Source organism: Dipodomys spectabilis, unplaced genomic scaffold (assembly GCF_019054845.1).
Source record: "Dipodomys spectabilis isolate Male_0828 unplaced genomic scaffold, ASM1905484v1 ptg000094l, whole genome shotgun sequence".
Lineage (NCBI taxonomy): Eukaryota > Metazoa > Chordata > Mammalia > Rodentia > Heteromyidae > Dipodomys > Dipodomys spectabilis.
Genome location: NW_024870771.1, coordinates 18,427,510 through 18,447,791, shown reverse-complemented (window position 1 = coordinate 18,447,791; position 20,282 = coordinate 18,427,510).

Below are 20,282 nucleotides of genomic sequence, written 5' to 3'. Positions count from 1 at the left end.
CATAGAGATAACCATGTGGTTCTTATCCTTGCTCCTGTTGAGATGATAAATTATGTTAATTGATTTGAGAATATTGAACCAGCTTTGCATCCCTGAAATGAATCCTGTTTGATCGTGGTGTATGATTTTTTGGATGGATTGTTGAAGTCGATTGACTAAAATTTTGTTGAGAAATTTTGCATCAATGTTCGTCAAAGAAATGGGTCTATAGTTCTCTTTCTTTGATGAGTCCCTGCCTGGTTTGGGGATGAGGGTGATGATGGCTTCATAGAATGTGTTTGGTAGTGAACTTTCTCTTTCAATTTCATTGAAGAGTTGGAGGAGTATTGGTGTGAGTTCTGCTTTGAAGGCGTTGTAGAATTCTGCTGCAAATCTATCTGATCCTGAGCTTTTCTTAGATGGGAGGTCTCTTATTGCTGTTTCTATTTCAATGCTTGATTGGGCCTGTTAAGATGGTTTAACTCATCTTGGTTTAGTTTTGGCATGTCAATATTTGCTAGGAAAAGGTCCATTTCTGCCAAGTGCTCAAGCTTATTAGCATAAAGTTTTGAGAAGTATTCCCCTATAATGTTCTGAATCTTGGTTGTTTCTGTGGTGATGTTTCCATTCTCATCTCTGAGTTTATTTATTTGGTGTGTTCTCTTCTTTTTCTGATAAGATTTGCTAAGGGTCTGTCAATTTTGTTAATTTTTTCGAAGAACCAACTCTTTTTTTTGTTGATTCTTTCTATAGTTTTTTTGGATTCTAATTCATTTAATTCTGATTTAATTTTGATTATTTCTTTCCGTCTACTGGATTGGGGTTTATCTTCCTGTTCTTTTTCAAAGAGGTTCAGATGTCTCATTAAATTGTTGGTTTCAGATCTCTCCAATTTGTTGATATAGGAACTCAGAGCTATAAACTTGCCCTTGAGTACTGCCTTTGCTGTGTCCCAGAGGAGCTGGTAATTTGTGTGCTCATTTGTACTCAATTTTTCTACCCTATATATTTTATATAGATTTATCTGAATTAGGGAAGAAAAGAGGAACAACAAAATAGTGAGACAGGACAAAGGGTGAATCAGTGCAATAGTTCTACTCACAAGACAATATATTGGAAATGAACTGTACAACTTGGGGGAGGGGGATTAGGAGGAAAGAAAAGTGGAGGAAAAAAAGGGAAAGCGGTAACAAGTTCAAGACATGTGTTCACTACCTTTTGTATGTAACTGTAACCCCTCTATACATCACCTTAAAAATAAAATTAAATTTATTCTTTTTTTCAAATTCTTTTTGTTTTTTGCCTGTTATGGGGCTTTAACTCTGGGCCTGAGCACTGTCTCTCAGCTCTTCAGTTCAAGGATAGCGCTCTACCACTTGAGCTACAGTGTCACTTCCGATTTTCTGGTGGTTTATTGGAGATAAGAGTTTCACAGACTTTCCTGCCCAGGCTGGCTTTGAACCTTGATCCTCAGATCTCAGCCTCCTGAGTAGCTAGGATTATAGGTGTGAGCCACCGACGCCCAGCTTTTTTCAAATTCTTTATTGTGATTGATTACAGAATTTTCCAAATTTCACAGTGTTGTGGGATAGTGATGCTTAGTTAAAGTCACAAACACATTCTAACTTTCATGGGGAAATTTTCTATCATGGTCTATAACATTTATGAGTTCTATGAGCTTTGACATTAGAGTTATTTCTTCCACATTGGGTGATATGTACATTTCTTTTGTTTTCCTATAGCATCAGCTGTTCCTTCTTTCTTTAAAAGAAAGACTAAACATAGAGTTCCCTATGATCCAGCAATCCCATGCCTGACCTAAATGGTTACTCCTCTCTTAGTGGAGAAAGGATAAATTTCAAAGTTTAGAAGAAAGCAGTTAGAAAACATGTCATATGCATTACAAAATGTTCATCATTTATATTCAATGACCGGAATTCATAATTTAATTATTTTTATTAAATGGTTCATTCAATAATGGAATTTTCAGAAAATCTAAAAATGAAAGACAAAAAAAATCACAACAAAGATTTGTTCATATATGGAATTCCTATGTTATCATGAGAAAAAAAAACCTGGCATACTCTTAAGTTTAAACAATGAGGTATAGGTTACCTAGTCTAAAACCATAAAATGTGTTTATTAAGGTTATCTAAGTCTTGTGATAATGGTACGTATGAAAATATATTATTGTGTATCATTGATAATTTTTAAGTTGTATGCTTCTTTGCAAAGGAATGGATCTCAAATGTGCCCACACACCTATGAAGAAACATACCATCTTTAGCAACAGTGCTTGTGAAAAATTATATAGAAGTACTGATCAGACTCATGTGAAATCTAGTTAATCAGAAGCCTGAAATCTGAGTATTGTGGCTCAAAGCTAGCCCAAGCAGGAAAGTCTGTGAGATTCCTATCTCCAATTAATTACCAAGCAGCCAGACATGGAGGTATGATTCAAGTGGTAGACTGCTGGTCTTGAAGCAAAAAAAAAAGCTAAGGGGTCTGTGCCCAGGCATTGAATCCAAACTGTGTAAGTAGTTTAAAATAAAAGTGCTTATCAAGCAAATTTCTCCATTATACTTATTAATATATAATTGATAGCAATCATCTTAAATAATCTTAGGAGAATTATGGAGACCTTTTTTCCTTAAGTAATTATGTATCTTCTAAATATTGTACAATAAATGTGAATTGGTTAACATAACCAAACAGAGTAAAAATAATAATCGAAAGGACTCACCTAAGTTGTTGTAGACACCTTAATTCTAAACCTGTTGATAGCCAACAATCATTGACTAAATACTAATGCTGATATGTTCAACATAAAGGGATTTTATTCACTTGAATTGCTGGTGGCTCCTGCCTGTAATCCTAGCTACTCAGGAAGCTGAGGTCTGAGGATTGAGTTCAAAACCAACCCAGGCAAGAAAGTCCGTGAAACTTTTATCTCCAATAAACCAAGTGAAGACCGGAAGTGGCGAAGTGGCTCACGTGGTAGAGCACTTGCCTTGAGCCGAAGAGCTGAGGGACAGCGCCCAGGCCCAGAGTTCAAGCCCCATGACCGACAAAAAAAAAAAGAAAAAGAAAAAGAAAAGAAATACTCTAAAATGGGGAACATGAGTATCCAACTTACAATGGCTTATCAAACACCAAAGATAAACATCTATTCACTGAGTTGTGGGATGTTCTCAAAGCCTCTTTCAAGTTCTAATGCTGAGAAAAAATCACTTAGAATACTCTAAATGTGTTAATTTCATGCTTCCTCTATGTAGAGTTAATTAAACTAAATGGTGTACCATTCCTCACACAGTGGTTCACTTGCAGTCCCAACTCCTTGACTGGGAATATAACTTGGGACCAATGTGAAGAATTCATTGGGCAATATGTTAAGACTCTCCCTCTAAAACCAAAAGTTAATAATAATGAAGAGGAGGCCTAAGATGGATAATGCTTAAGATTCTCTAGGTGTGTTCAATGTGCAATACATATTACAGGTGTTGACTACATATACGGTGTGCTCAAAATACAGTTTTGGTCCTGACCTCTTCCTCAGAACATGATTGAAAAGTTCAAAGTGAACTGAGTTCCTGAATTGAAAGAAGTACATAAAAATGTTTATAGCAATTTGACACTGCTGTGACATTCATGCAGTGATTCATGTATATCTCAAATTAAAGAAAATACAAACTATAGTGGTCACTTCAACATATGGACCAAACATATGTAAATATCACTTAACAGTTCAGGATAAACCCGGTCCTTCAAGACACAAAGGTTTAATGGCCTAACTTCCTAGTTACATTGCAAGATACTGAGTGTCTTCCAGAGGCCCCAGTACAATCTGCACCTACAGCAGGTACTTCTGGAAATGCTTCCTGAATTGTAATGAATGATGGTTCAATGTTTTTCCATTTACGAAATTAATTGAATTTTAAAAGGGCCATTAGGACCATGATGTCTTTACAATGAAATAATTTACTTAGAGTAGTGGAAGGTTTTGACATTGTGGTTAAAATGAGATGTATTTTGCAGAAGAACAAGCTTCTTAATGTCCTTTAAATGATCTCATGTCTTTTAGCTAGCTGACTTACCCCTAGTACCACAACCCTCAATAGCTGTGGTCCCTTGTCCCTTGCAGGAGAAGCTGAGTCAGTCCTATCCATGATGCTCTTAGCCTGTCACTCACCTGGTTTAACCATATAAAGTTAATTCAAATATCCCCTTTTGTCTATTTTCATCTGTGCTCATCTTCCCTCTCTTACTTTTGCATATTTCAGATTGGAAAGTATTTACCAAAAATAAGAGCTTCACATTTCACTGAAAAAATTCTCTGTTAACACTTTAGAAGTTCATTCAAAGCTCAGATAACACTATCGTAGAAATCCAAGGCTGAGTCTCCATGCACCCACGTTGTGACATATCTAGACTAAAATTATCATGAATTATCAGCTTAAGTTGGGAAAAATACTTGGCTTCCATATTTGTTACCTGTAAGTATGGATTAAGTCAGTAAACATACCACATTGGTTTTATGGACAAAGACATAAAAAGACAAAGAAAAGAAAGACTTATTTTATTTCTTCTTTATTTTATTTTATTTTGCTGGTCCAAGGCCTTGAACTCTGGACTTGGGTTCATTTTGCTCAAGGCTAGCGTTCTACCACTGGAGTCACAGAGCCTTTTCTGACAATAACAGTTTCATGGACTTTCTTGCATGCAGTGGCTTTGAACTATAATCCTCAGATCTCAGCCTCCTGAATAGCTAGGATTTCAGGTGAGAACCTCTGAGCCTGGCAGACATATTATTTTTATATCTTCTTGAACTACAATATTGAAAAGAAAATTGAAGTCCCAAACAATTGGAAATCTGTTAGCAAAGACAGGTAGGAGAGGCAGATATGGTGCCTGAGGAATTCTGAACAAGTGGTGGTGTGAAGCAGGACCTTTGTAGACTCCTTGATGAATGTGCTATACTGTGACTTGAAAAATATACAGTTCTCTGAGATTATTAAGAAACTATTATCTTGATCCTTGTTAAAATGGCAAGGCAGACCTTATTCAAGAATATTGTGAAGAATGTCAGCTATCACAATTGGAGCAACAAGGCTCAAAGGCACATGAAGATTTATTGCAAATGAGTCAGAGAAGGGGTGTTAGTGGAATGAAAATTAGTAAGAGGAGACTTCAAGGTTTGGAAAAATTCTTGATAAATCAATTTATCAAGCTACATATGGAAAGTGATCAGATTCCAAGGGTAGGGGATGAGAAATTCGACTAGATATTGAAGGTAGATATATCAAGTGTGGGTAGCATCACCTTAAACCAATTTGACAGGATTCTTCACTAAAACTGGGGTAACACAACAAATGAAATCCAGTCAGAAATTCTGTGTAAAATTTCATTGAGGAGACAGAGCTTGTGACACATTTGTATTATCTATGCTTCTATAGGGAAGTAAATTGTTTAAATGTAGGAAATATGAAATACCTAGAGATGAAGCAGGCATATTCTTCTACTCATGGACATTAAAAAATGCTTATTGCATTTTCCATTAATTTATTGAGTTAAAAAATACTTAAAAGTATATTGACAGTTAACCAATTCAAACAACAATAAGACAACTTCAAAATATAGGTGTTTTTTTTTTTAATTCAATAGAGAACCCTGAGGACAAGAGACAAGATTCTTATCCTACATCCTTCCTAGCAGCATCATGCAGACAGAATTGTTAATTTGAGGCCAGTTGACTCCCATGAATTTTACCAATGTGTGACAATTACCCAAGTTCCTGGGCTGAGACACAGACCCGCTGTGAAAATTTATAGTGCTCAATAGTCCTCAAAATTTCTCATTTGTTACCCATGGTGAGATGGAGAGGTAGCCTTGAGGAGGGAAAGGATTGAGTACAGAAATGAGAGCAGAAGCATCCTGCACACCAATTTAAGCTTGCGAAAGAGAAGAGCATCAGTTTAACCTTTTGGCAAGGATAAACCATCATTCTGCTGTGTAGTTTTGCATGGTAGTATACCCACTGCTTTTAATTTGGGATCTTTCACAATTGCTACCTTGGCTGTCAAATGAAGATTATTGTACCTGCTGGCCTAATTTTTAAGCTTTTTTAGATAACATCATTCATAGATTTTCAAAGAGCTGGAAGAGTTCAAAGCATTTAAAATCGTGTGCCATCATTTGTTTAATGTATAGGGAAGCCAGGAAACATTTGCTGTGAAGGGTCAAAAGACAAATATTTTAGGCATAACAGGTCATACTGTCCCTTCTACAGCCCCTCTACAGGCTTTGGTGTGTGAAAACAACATGACTGTGTTACAAACATAATTTTATTTATAAAAATTGGAATTTGAATTACCCATTTACATACATTTGGCATGTCATTCTTTCCTTACCAAAATTTAGTATTTCTGCATTTGAATTTGCTAAAGAGTAGAGCCTAAATCATGCATTTGCTTTAGGCAGATACTGGAAAGCTTTGGGTGTATTTTGCCTAAAAAGAAATGCATCTTATAGAAGTCCTACATAGTGTTAGTATAATATATTCACACTAATTTATTATGGAAGACTTGGTTTGGTAACATTGAGTACTACATTTTTTTCCTTTTTGAAAAACACAGAAACAATCTCTCTTAAGATCACAGTGATAAACAGCGTTTTTTGAAGAACAAGAGCGACCAGAAAAAATGACTTAGGTCTCCAGGAGAGCAAGCAATCAATTTCAAGAAAAATGGTTTTATTATAAAGACCGAGATGGTGAGGAATTTCAATCCTCCAGGGTTCCCTGTGGCCCAGCCACAGGGGCTTGGGACTTGGCAAGTTCATATTGGCCTGCATGATGAACCATGTCCTGGAATGAAAAGTAACCAGTCTCCTCAGGGAATGATAGAGTGCAGCAAACCCCTCATTATGGAGAATCTCAAAATGATCTCTTGCCCAAAGAGCCAAGCAATGGCTGCCTTAGTTGACTGAAAAAATAGGGGCAAGTAAATGCAATATGAACATAAGCATTGTTGTTTATTGCCTAGACTTGCGGTTAGTAGTCCAAATAAGTGGATTGCCACTAATTATGCCAAAAATAACATTTGAACACCATATTGTATTCCTATCTTAATGAACCAACCACAGAATATCCAGCCAATATTCAAGACTGGAACTTTTTCTTAAGTCCAGTCATATTGTATTCTTCTGATGAAATATGTATGGGGGCACTGGTCTTCTTTGTCCTACACTACCCTTTATCTTCCATCAGTTTTTTCATATGTTTGGCTTTTTACAATTTGCCAATTTTTTAACTTTCAGGTCAAAGTCCTGTTCCTTTTCCTTGTAACTACCCAGAAAATATATTCTTCTTTAACATTCGATGAAACCAAAGTTCTAACCACTTCTTTGAATTGCTCAGCTTTCCGTTCGCCATGTATATGTATGATGCACATGTCATTAAAGTCATGATTGTTTTTCTCTTGTTAATTTGAATCTTGTCAGGTTTTAAAAGAGTGGGTTTTTTCCCTCATTTAAAAAGACTCTAGGCAGTGATTTATGAGAGGAAAAGGGCAAATACCAATCTTTATTGAACGGTGAAAGGGACATTAAAAATTAAATAAAATGACTAAAATTGACTTTATAGAAAAAAGTCCAGAGCATAATTCTATTGAATTAATAGCTAAAGTATCTATAAGTTTGCAAGCATTTTTTTTTTGTCGGTCGTGAGGCTTGAACTCTGGGCTTGGGCATTCTCCCTGCGCTCTTCAGCTCAAGGTGAGCGCTCTACCACTTGAGCCACAGTGTCACTTCCAGTTTTCTAGTGGTTTTTATTGGAGATAAGAGTCTCAGGGACTTTCCTGCCCAGGCTGGCTTTGAACTGTGATCCTCAGATCTCAGCCTCCTGAGTATCTAGGATTACAGTAGTGAGCCACAGGGGCTTGGGACTTGGCAAGTTCATATTGGCCTGTATGATGAACCATGTCCTGGAATGAAAAGTTACCAGTCTCCTCAGGGAATGATAGAGTGCAGCAAACCCCTCATTATGGAGAATCTCAAAATGATCTCTTGCCCAAAGAGCCAAGCAATGGCTGACTTAGTTGACTGAAAAAATAGGGGCAAGTAAATGCAATATGAACATAAGCATTGTTGTTTATTGCCTAGACTTGCCACCGGCGCCTGGCATTGCAAGCATTTTCTGACTTCTACATCTTAAATTGCTAAGTGACTCAATACAAATACTTCCTAATTGAGGAAATGGAAAGGCTTGGAAAAATTTTTATTAAGTGAAGTAAGCCAGGCCCAAAGAAACATAGGTCCCATGGTGTCCCTTATTTGCAATATCTAGTATATGTCTGAGTCAAGCAGAAAAGGTCAGATAAGGTGATGTTAGGAAAATGAACCCTAAGATATGTATTCAAATGTTTTTTTTTTCTTTCATGCGATTGTTTCTAACGCATTTATAAGATTATTTCACTGTTGCTTTGTATGTCCCTCCCCCACAGTATAACCCCTGCTTTCACTGTATTTGATGTCGGTATAATTTGTGGAGGGGAAGGGGAAAAACAAGTCATTTAAATAAGGATACAGGTGGATCTGCTGCAACAATGAGAAGTACAAGTTGTTATGTCGAAAAGGAACTTTACAACTTTGGTGGAGGGGGGGGGGGGGGGCGGGGAGGATTAGGTGGGGGGAGGGGAGGCTGGGAAGGGATGGGAAGGGGAAACAAAGGAGGAGGCTACAATGCTTGATAAAAAATGTACTCATTATCTTGCCCATGTAATTGTAACCCCTCCGTACAGTATTTTCACAATAAATAAAAATTAAAAAAGCTTCCTAATTGATACCTATCCCGTTTCCTTTCTAGATTTGTGTGCTGAAAATTACATTAGCATAGTTTTGTTCTGGCATGAATTCCAATAGCATGTATGTGTGTATGGTATATTTTCTTTGCTACCATAGCCACAGCATCTCAATAGCCATAGCGTTTTGTGACTCCTTTGAATAAAGAATTTGAACTCTAGGGCTGGGAAGGTGGCTCAGTGGTAGAGCACTTGCCTTGCATGCATGAAGCCCTGGGTTCGATTCCTCAGCACCACATAAGCAAAAAGAAAAAAGCCGGAAGTGGCATTGTGGCTCAAGTGGTAGAGTGCTAGCCTTGAGCTGAAGAGCTGAGGGACAGCGCCTTGGCCCAGAGTTCAGGCCCCACGACCCGACCAAAAAAAAAAAAGAATTTAAACTCTACTATGTGACAAAATGCTCATGAAACAGAGAAGGTAGTCCCTGGAGGTGCTCCTGCTTTTAGGCACATGTCTCAGCCATTACACATAAAATTCTACTATTTCCACCACTGTGAAACTACACCCTATGCACCTAATAGGTCCTTACAGTCATCTCTTACCACTAATACCCTTGTATATTCAAAAGGAAAACATCTAAAAGTGTCATGTTTTTGTTTTTCCTTTTGTGTTGTTTGTTGATTTATCTCTATTGAGAGGATAAGGGGGCACAGAAATGAAGGGACAAAGGGTGAACAAATGCAGCAGTGATATTCACTAGACATTATATTGAAAACAAACTATACAACTTGTGGATGGAGACAGGAGGGAAATCCTGGGAGAGATTGAGGGAAGGAGTGGAATTGTTCAAAAACAAAGGAACTCTTTATCTGACATATAACTGTAATCCCTCTGTATATCACCTTTACAATAATGATAAATCACTCATTAAAAAAATGAAAGTGTCATATCCACAAAGTTTCTATCTACTGTCCACTTTTAAGCATAAGACCCACAGTGTCTTCCTTATCCTACTTCAACTATCAAGAAGTTAGGTCTATTGTAAGCCCACATATAGTTTGCAATCATACACTACCAATCAATGAATATCTTTATGTTTTCAGACTGTTCCAGTGAACTGGAACAAACAAACAATTCAGTCATCTGGATAATCAGCTCTAATATAAAAACAGTGGATTTTTATTTGTTTATTACTAAGAATGTTCATAAAGATTGAGTTCAAGCTCTTCCCTACTCTACTATCAATCCTAAACTACTTTGCCATGAACTTTATGGATGTCATACCTCATTCTTTTTTTGTTTTTTTTGTCGGTCATGGGGCTTGAACTCTGGGCCTGGGCGCTGTCCCTCAGCTCTTCAGCTCAAGGCGAGCGCTCTACCACTTGAGCTACAGCGCCACTTCCGGTTTTCTGGTGGTTTATTGGAGATAGGAGTCTCACGGTCTCTCCTGCCCGGCCTGGCTTTGAACCGCGATCCTCAGATCTCAGCCTCCTGAGTAGCTAGGGTTACAGGCGTGAGCCACCAGCGCCCGGCTTCATACCTCATTCTTAAGCGGTGTGATTCTCAGTCCTCTAACACTCTGTGACATTAAATTTCTGCCTTGGTAGTAGTCTATTTTTTAGTAAGCCCAACTAAAAAGCTTGATTTATCTTTGTTTGAGCAAAAAAACACCATGCTGGTGTCTTTTAGGAAAATTATCATTTGTTAAACAAATGGAAAAGTACTTGTTTATCTGTCATTCTTTTTTTTTTTTTTTTGGTCGGTCATAAGGCTTAAACTCTGGGCCTGGGCACTGTCCCTCAGCTCTTCAACTTAAGGCTAGTACTCTACCACTTGAGCTACAGTACCACTTCCAGTTTTCTAGTGGTTTATTTGAGATAGGAGTTTCACGGACTTTCCTTCCCGGGCTGGCTTTGAACCATGATCCTCAGATCTCAGCCTCATGAGAAATTAGGATTATAGGCGTAAGCCACCAGTGCCCAGCTTTGTCTATCATTCTTACATCTTGAATCATTTATAGTTAGGCTCTTAGCTATATTTATAGCTATCATTTTGCAGCCAAATTTGATAATAAAATTATTTTTATAACACTAGCTAATATCGATTAGCTTTTAGTTAAGAGCTCTTACAACCACTCAGTGAAGTACCAACTATTTCTATTCTAACTTTAGAAACACAGAAACACAATAATAGAGAATTATAATGATTTGTTCAAGGCCTTACATAATGAGACTGAGACTTGAGCCTAGGCAGTATGAATCCAAAATTTGGTTTCTTAGACATACTCCTTTTCTTCCAGAGGCCATTGCTATTGGTGAACTTGAGGCTTTAAGTCTCTGTTGATTCTGTTTTCATCAAACATGAAATCTATCTACATGAAACTTTAACAAGCAAAAGGAGACTGAGTTAAGTTAAAAATGATAAGAAATTTCATAATTTGTTGATGGCATAGAGCATTCAAATTATTATCCAATTTCCTTTGTAAGTTTAGCTTTATTTATTTAGCTTTATTTATTACAAATGGTGTGATTATGTCTTTCTATTAACTCACAACTGGATATGAAGCATACGACTTCATCATTAATGACCTTATGTATTCATTGTAGCAATTGTCACTCAAATGAGAATTTGGATTCAAATTAAAGATAAATTAATATAATTCATAGTCTCAAAAATCCTTCATATCTTCCTACTTATTTTCCAATGGATTTGCATTTAGGTCCATTGCCTGGAGGCCTCCATATTTTGAGAGGATATAAAAATTATTCTTAATCTGTTATCTTATTTTCAGTAATGGAACTATCAGGAGCAAAATTATCCAATAACTTTGGCTTGGGAATACTATACCTTCCCTGGAAACAAGTCCCTATTATTTAATCCTGTGTGTTTCAGCTAGACACACCATCACTGACAATGGACAGGTAGTGAAATGCAAAAAAAGAAGTCTTATTACAAACGCCTTCCCTAGAGGAGATAATTCTCACACAGAAAATAGAAGTCACCAGAAAAAACAAAAAGGTGTTTGGTGGCCAAAAATATCTTACCATTCCCATCTGACTCTAGAATTAACTAATTAACAAGTTAATGAACATTTTCAGTTGCTTTGATTGTAGGGAAATATTTACATTGTTTTAGTTGAAAGTGATTTTTTTTCTTTTTGAATTGGAAGCTTTTGCATGCTAAAAATCGGTGAGAAAATGTTTCTCTGTGGCAGTGAATTTGCTGAAAGCTTGTCTGGGCTGGAAAAGGAAGTATTCTTAGCAGGTAGTGTTAAATTCAACCCTGGATCCCCTGAAGGGTTTCCTTATTTGATTGTTCTCACGCACACAGAGAGTTATTGAGGCTGAGATGAGGCTCACATCATATTATCTTTCCCAACAACTCTCCAGAGGATAGTGAAAGTCTTGGTCATGACACCTCTCTCTCCACTCCAGTATTAGATCCTAGGAATCAGCAGGTCCAGACCTTTATAGACTCTTGAGAAAATCTTTGTTGTCATGGTTCATTGTGAAAATGTACCCAAAAACTTTACCGAAGTACTTAACAATTTGCTCTAAAAGGATTTTGACCACGTAGAATTAAATTTTGGAGCTTAGTTATTTAAATTTATTTTTTTAATCTTATTTAACCAGGAATTCCAGAGAAATAAAGGCTTAGAAATGAAGGTTGCTAGAGGACAGATCAAATTTTAAGGACAATAAATGATATTTAATTATCTAGATGAGCCAGAGCCAATTAACCACATAAAGTATTCCATAATATTTCTGGATATTCAAGGGGCTGAATCTAATTTTAAAAAGAGAAATACAAAAAATTAAAAAAATAAAATAAAAAGAGAAATACAATATTTGACAAGAAATGTACTCACTACCTTACGTATGGAACTGTAACACTTCTGTGTATCACCTTGACAATAAAGTTTAATTAAAAAAAAATAGAAATGGCTTGTTTTAGCGTGCTATGGTATTCCTTCTTTTAATAAAGAGGCCTGTCATTTGTCTTAATACTTCTCTATCTCTACTACTGCTTTGCCTTCTTATTCCTTCCTCTTATGTATGTATTATTTATCCTTGCTTTTCTTTTTTTATTCTAGAAAAGAAATTTTAAACCAAAAGAAATCCATATAGAAGTGACACTGAGCTACAGATACAGATAATGACTGCATAATTTCATGCTTTTTAAGCAAATGAATCCACTAAGTCATATTCAATGTGCCTATGCTATTGGTTTTTCTCTTCCTTACCTTTGTCAATCCTTTCCCTGAATTCTTATTCAGATAACAGCACCACAGAGCATCTAATTGTCCTCACTGGTTAAACCAGTCATTAAATGTACCTTCTATGTATTATTATTTCTGCTTTTCCATATCTCAAGCCTTTCAAATCCATGTTTTTCACTTATTTCTTCTGCTGAAAATAAGGATCAATATAAAGATAAATACTAAAAATTTAGAACTAAAATTTAGAATAAGAATAAACATTTTTCTTACTATTCTTCTTTGGGTTTAAAAAACAAAGAGGTACTGGGCTGAGAAGTTGACTCAGTGGTAGAGTGCTTGCCTTGTATGCGTGAGGCCCTGGGCTCAATTCCTCAGCACCACATAAGCAGAAAAAGCTAGAAGTGGCGCTGTGGCTCAAGTGGTAGAGCACTGGCCTTGAGATGAAGAGCTGAGGGACAGCACACAGGCCCAGAGTTCAGGCCTATAACCGATAAAAGAAAGAAAAGAAAGAAAGAAAGAAAGAAAGAAAGAAAGAAAGAAAGAAAGAAAGAAAGAAAGAAAGAAAGAAAGAAAGAAAGAAAGAAAGAAAGAAAGAAAGAAAAGAAAGAAAGAAAGAAAGAAAGAAAGAAAGAAAGAAAGAAAGAAAGAAAGAAAGAAAGAAAGAAAGAAAGAAAGAAAGAAGAAAGAAGTACTATTTCAAACTGAAATTTGTTGTGTCTGATGATGCCCCAACTTGCATAGCCTAAATAGAATGACATACAACATTGAGTATCAAGATTAATATATTGAGTATTACTTCCCTCACATTGTCATTTTTGTGGCATTTTAATTACTGCCTTTCTCTGTTTATACATAGTGTCAATCCATGTGATCAAACCAAGGTCACCCACTGAAGTAGCAGTAATACTCCACTGAGTATCTGATCCAGTGTCACTGGTCTCATTTTACTTTCAAACATAGTATAGAAAAGTATAATATATACACAGAGATACATGTATATGTATATGTATGTATATATGTATAAAAGTACATAGAGATATACTTTTACTCTCTACATCTCATCATTAATTTGGCTATTATTGAAGTTAATTTCTGAACCCAAGAAATAGTCAAAGTAATGATGAGATATAGAGAGTAAACTTGCAAGAAATGAGAATACCTGTGTACAACTTGGGAACTCTTATTAGCTGTAGAAGTTTTAATATTTTCTGTCTAATCAGAAGCCTGTTATTTACTACTCTGTTGAAGGAAGCTCAGATGTGTATAACAGAACTTTAGAAATTTTAGGACTGGATATACAAAATCACTAACAATGCCTTCAAAATGTCAGTTGGCTATGAATTCTTTTTTTTAAAATGAAATATAGTGCCTTGAAAGTTGACATACTTTCCCAACATGTTTACTAACCTGCATCATACCCACCCCCTTACACTTACACATATAAATATATTCTATAAATATTATTGATGGAAATATCAAAAAAGCAAATAGGATTCTACTTTTTAATATTTAGTTTAAAAGAAAACAATCATAAGGCATAACAAATCTAATTATCATGTACTTGAAAGGTTTTTATTTTCTTCTTCATATTACAAATTCAAAATTTGGAGGAAGAAGAAAGGATCTTTCAAAGAATGAAGGAAAAAGAAGAAGAAAAGGAGAAAAAGAAGGAGGAGGAGGAGGAAGAAGAAGAGGAGAAGGACAAAGATTGTGCGCTGACGGCTATATAGTTATTAAAGGATGAGCAGAGAATAGTTAGGTACATATTCTTAGGTAAGTCAACATAAGCTTTTTGTTCCTACATTTCAGTGGCTGTGGAAAACAAATGAAAGAACATTTTGTTTTCAATGATTTAATAATTTGTATGTCTATAAATATAAGTATTGTCTAGCTTTTCTTGAAGTTATAGCTCTTAAGACTATGAAAATTATCCTGAATCAGAATAATTTTGGGAACCATACAAGACTAAGCTCAAATAGTAGCTGTTTAAATTTGTTAATCATCCAGCTTACATACCCTTAAACATTGCTGGGAGGATGAAAAAGAGTCAGTTTCATTAGGAAGTATAAATTTGCGCATCTTTAGCATTGATTGGTGTTCATTTTCCTAATGAGTAATAGCTACTCTACATCCTGAATGGAGTGAAGTATAAGTTAATTCTTAGAGGAAAAAAACCCAGCAAATTCTATACTATCATATTCTTTATTATAAAAAGTAAGTGGCTCACACCTGTAATCCTAGCTACTCAGGAGACTAAGATCTGAGGATCGCAGTTCAAAGCCACATAAAATGCTCAGGGACAGCACCCAGGTCCCTAGTTCAAGCTTCAGGTCTGGCACAAAGGAAAAAAAATAAGGGTAAAAGTATTGGGGGGGGCGTTAATTTAAACAACTAGAAAATTTTCCTTTAGCAAATTTTCTTTTTTTTATTGTTAAAATTCGCAAATTTTCTTTTAAATAGCTGTTTGTCTATATTTTTACTTCGGAAAGTTCTATATCTTTTTGAAGTCTACCATTGTCTAACAAAGAGAATAAATGTGGTCCTCAGTGCATATTTTCCAAACATTTGTTTTGCCTGGTCAATAAAGTGTGGATTGTTTCCTTTGCAAAAATGAGATAATTATATTCTTCCCATTCATTTTAATGGGCTTGGCTAGACTTGAGCCCCTACTTAGCCTTGGTTATAATACAGTGTTCATTTCCTCAGCTAGTTGTTATTGTTTCAAGAGCAATTCATCGTTTTGAATAATGAGGTAACTCTTGGTGAGAATCACAAAAGCAATTCTTGCCAGCTGGCATTTGTCAGTGAGTAATATATCGCCAAAGGGAGTAGAGCCTTTTGATGGGTAAGGCTAATATATCATCCCAATGAAATGCTGTGATGATATATTGAAGATGATCAGGATGTCCAAGAAAGAGTGGGGGCCTTTTATTCTTTTCACAGATGAAAAAAAAAGATGTAAAGGAATGTGAGGGGTCTTTTAATTTAGAAGAGTCACAAAACACCTATAGGTTCTTCAATTACAGGTGTGTCATTGGTGATTGGTGACATAAAGTAAGAATGGTTAAAGGGGTGAAAATTTTTTCTTCAAAAGAAAGAAAGAAATATCTTCCCTATTTTTAACCATTATAAGGTAGTAAGACAGCTGTATACTAAATCTGACTTTGTGCAAAATTACCAAGCAAAGGAGAGCCTTGCCTTAGTAATATTAAGCAAATAAAACTGTAAGGAAAAAAAATCTCCTTTACAAAAGGCTCAGTACTTTTCCTTCTGGGGGATAGATTTGGAAAGGCTGCTCTTACAGGCCTCATGGGTATGCAACTTAATAGATGATGTCTCCAGTTGCTATGGTAATAAAAAAAATTGCAGACTTCCCCATCTAAAATATAACAAAGTTAACTTTTACATGATAAGCAACGTTTTACTATAATGTAAAAATCATAGGTTTAGAAGTATTTGGTAAGCTGGGTGTTGGTGGCTCACACCTGTAATCCTAACTACTCAGGAGGCTGTGATCTGAGTATCGTAGTTCAGAGTCAGCCTGGGCAGAAAAGTCTGTACGACTCTTATCTCCAATTAAGCACTCAGAAAACCAGAAGTGACACTGTGGCTCAAGTGGTAGAGCAGTAGCCTGGAGCTGAAGAGCTGAGGGACAGAACCCAGGCCCAGATTTCAAGCCCCACGACCACCAAAAAAAAAAGTATTTGGTTTCCCAGTCTTCAGATCTTCAGAGAGAGCTCAGTCACACTGTACACTCATGTGTACCTATCTCAAGTCTTACTCTAACTTAAAAAGTTTCTTGAATTTGGGTTGGGAAGGTAGGTCCATGGTAGAGTGCTTGCCTTGCATGCATGAGGCCCTGGGTTCAATTTCTCAGCCCTACATAAGCAGAAAAAGCCAGAAATGGTGCTGTGGCTCAAGTGGTAGAGCGCTAGCTTTGAGCTGAAGAGCTGAGGGATAGTGCTCAGGCCGAGAGTTCAGGCCCAACAACCGACAAAAACAAAAACAAAACATAACAAAAGTTTCTTGAATTCTTCTAAGTACTCCAGAACTCTTTTTCACTAGTACATAGTTGCAATTTAAAGTATTTCATGCAATCCCTCTACTCCTGGGATTAGCATGTATGAATATTCATAACCTAAGATTGCAGCCAGTACTACACAGAGGACCAATAACAGGTCAGGTAAAATGGATTACATTTCTAGTGGATGTTTTTTGGTTTTCAGTGCTCACAATAGTCATTGTTCATTCTGCTTATTTAAAAGGTTGAAGGACAATAAAGGGCAACTTATCATAATACTGTTGAATATAATATTGAGGAATCAGAGTTCAAGAAGCAGAGGAAAGAAGCTGCTGTAAAGAATTGACCAAGCCTACAATGGACACATGAAGAAATGCACAACCTTTCTAGCCACAAAAGAAATGTAACTAAAACAACATTGAGATTCCACCTCACCCCAGTTAGAATGGCTATAATCAAGAACTCTGATAAGAATAGATGTTGGAGGGGATGTGGACAGAAAGGAACCTTACTGCATAAATTTGGTGGGAGTATAAATTTGTTCATCCACTTTGAAAAGTAGCACAGAGGTTCCTTAAAAACCTCCACAGAGTACCCACCTATGACCCAGCAATTCCACTTTTGGGCATTTACTCAAATGATCACAAACAAGATCATACTAAATCTACCAGCACAACTATGTTTATTGCAGCATTATTTAGCATAGCTAAGATATGGAACCAACCCAGATGCCCCTCAGTAGATGAATGGATCAAGAAAATGTGGTCTATATACACAATGGAATTCTATGCCTCCATCAGAAAGAATGACATTGCCCCATTTGTTAGGAAATGGAAAGACTTGGAAAAAATTATATTAAGTGAAGTAAGCGAGGCTCAAAGAAACATAGGTCCCATGGTTTCCCTTATTTGCAATAACTAGTATAAGTGTGAGACAAACAGAAACAGTCAGATAAGTTGATGTTAGGCCAAAAAAAAAAAAAAAAAAAACACCAAGATAAGGACTCAAATGTTTTTTTTTTCCTTGCTATTGTTTCTAACATATTTATAAGATGATTTCTTTGTCGTTTTGTATGTCCCTCCCCCATAGTATAACCCCTGTTTTCACTGTATTTGATGTTGGTATAATTTGTGGAGGGGAAACGTAAAAATCAATTGTTTGAATAGGGATACAGGTGGACCCATTGCAACAATGAAATGTACAAGACTTTATGTAAAAAAATGAACTTTACAACTTTGGTGGAGAGGGAGGGAGAAGGGAGGGCAGGGATGGTAAGGGGAAACAAAGGAGGAGGCAACAATGCTTGATAAGAAATGTACTCATTACCTTTCTCATGTAATTGTAACCTCTCTGTATGGTATTTTCACAATAAAAAACTAATATATATATATATATATATATATATATATATATATATATATATATAACTGACCAAGCCTAGAGCAACATCCACTCACTATCTATGACAATTTTCAAAATCAGGTAATTCTCACTACAAGTGAAACTAATCGAGATATTAGAAAAGTCAATAAGGGAATTTAATCTGTTAGGAATTTAAGAAAAAGCCAGGTGCCTGAAACACATTCCTGTTATACTGATATTCCTGAGGCTGATATTCAGAGGATCATAGTTCAAAGTCTCCCAGACAGAAAAATCCATAAGACTCTATCTCCAAAATAACCTGTAAAAAGTATTATGCCCCCAATGGTAGTGTACCAGTTTTACAAGTGCAAGGCTTTACGATTAAATCCTTTACCATTCATATACATATATACATATATGTACACAAACACATACACATATATTTCCTTTCAACTACATACATATGTGTATTTTTCTTTATGCTTAATTTCTGTTCATTTTCCTGAAAATATCCACAAAACAATAGTGCCTATCTGAATGGTAATATGAACAATGTCATCCCATTGAGAATCTACAAAAAAAGTTAGAAGCAGTATTGAGAGTCTTAAACAAAAAATATATAAGCTGGACAACTTGCAGCTCACACCTATAAACCTAGATACACAGGATGCTAATATGTGTGCATCGAGGGTTGAAGCCTACCTGGGCAGGAAAGTCTGTGAAACTTTTATCTCTAAGTAAGCACCAACAAAACAAATCAAATTAAAAAAATCTGGATCTGGAGCTATGGCTCAAGTAGAGCACTAGCCTGGAGCAAAGAAAAGGTCAGAGACAGCACCCAGCCCCCAGTTGAAGCTCCAAGAAAGAAAGAAGAAAAACGGAAAGAGAAAGAAGGAAGGAAGGAAGGAAGGAAGGAAGGAAGGAAGGAAGGAAGGAAGGAAGGAAGGAAGGAAGCAAGCAAGCAAGGAAGGAAGCAAGGAAGGAAGCAAGGAAGGAAGCAAGGAAGGCAGGCAGGCAGGCAAGCAGAAAGGAAGGAAGGGAGAAAGAAAGGAGGGAGAGAAAGAAAGAGAGAGGGAGGGAGGGAGAAAAGAAAGAAAGAAGGAAGGAAAGAAGCAAGGAAGCAAGGAAAGAAGAAAGGAAAAAGAAAGAAGAAAGAAAGAAAGAGAAGGAAGAAAGAGAAGGAAGGAAGGAAGGAAGGCAGTTAGGCAAGCAGAAAGGAAGGCAGAAAGGAAGGAAGGGAGAGAGAAAGGAGAGAGAGAAAGAAGAAAGAAAAAGAGACAGAGGGAGGGAGGAGAAAAGAAAGAAACAAACAAACAAAGAAACAAAGAAAAAAGAAAGAAAAAAAGAAAGGGAATGAGGAAAGGGAAGGAAGCAAGGAAGCAAGGAAAGCAGAAAGGAAGGCAGAAAGGAAGGCAGGCAGGCAAAAAGGAAGGAAGGGAGAGAAAGAGGAGAGAGAGAAAGAGAGAAAGAAAGAAAGAAAGAAAGAAAGAAAGGAAGGAAGGAAGGAAGGAAGGAAGGAAGGAAGGAAGGAAGGAAGGAAGGAAGGAAGGAAGGAAGGAAGGAAGGAAGGAAGGGAAGAATGGGGAAGGGAGGAAGGGAAGAAGGAAGGAAGGAAGGAAGGCAGGCAGGCAGGCAGGCAGGCAGGCAGGAAGGCAGGAAGGCAGGAAGGCAGGAAAGCAGACAGAAAGGAAGGAAGGGAGAGAAAGAGGAGAGAGAAAAAGGAAGAAAGAGAGAGGGAGGGAGGAAAGAAAGAGAGAAAGAGAGAGAGAAAGAGAGCAAAAGAAAGAAAGAAAGAAAGACCACTGGACAAAGTAGAGTGAGATAAAGCAGTCAGGCATTAAGTACCAAGCGGAGCAGGCAGCCCTCACTGCAGACTATCCTTTCATAGACCTTCTATCTCTCACCAGAT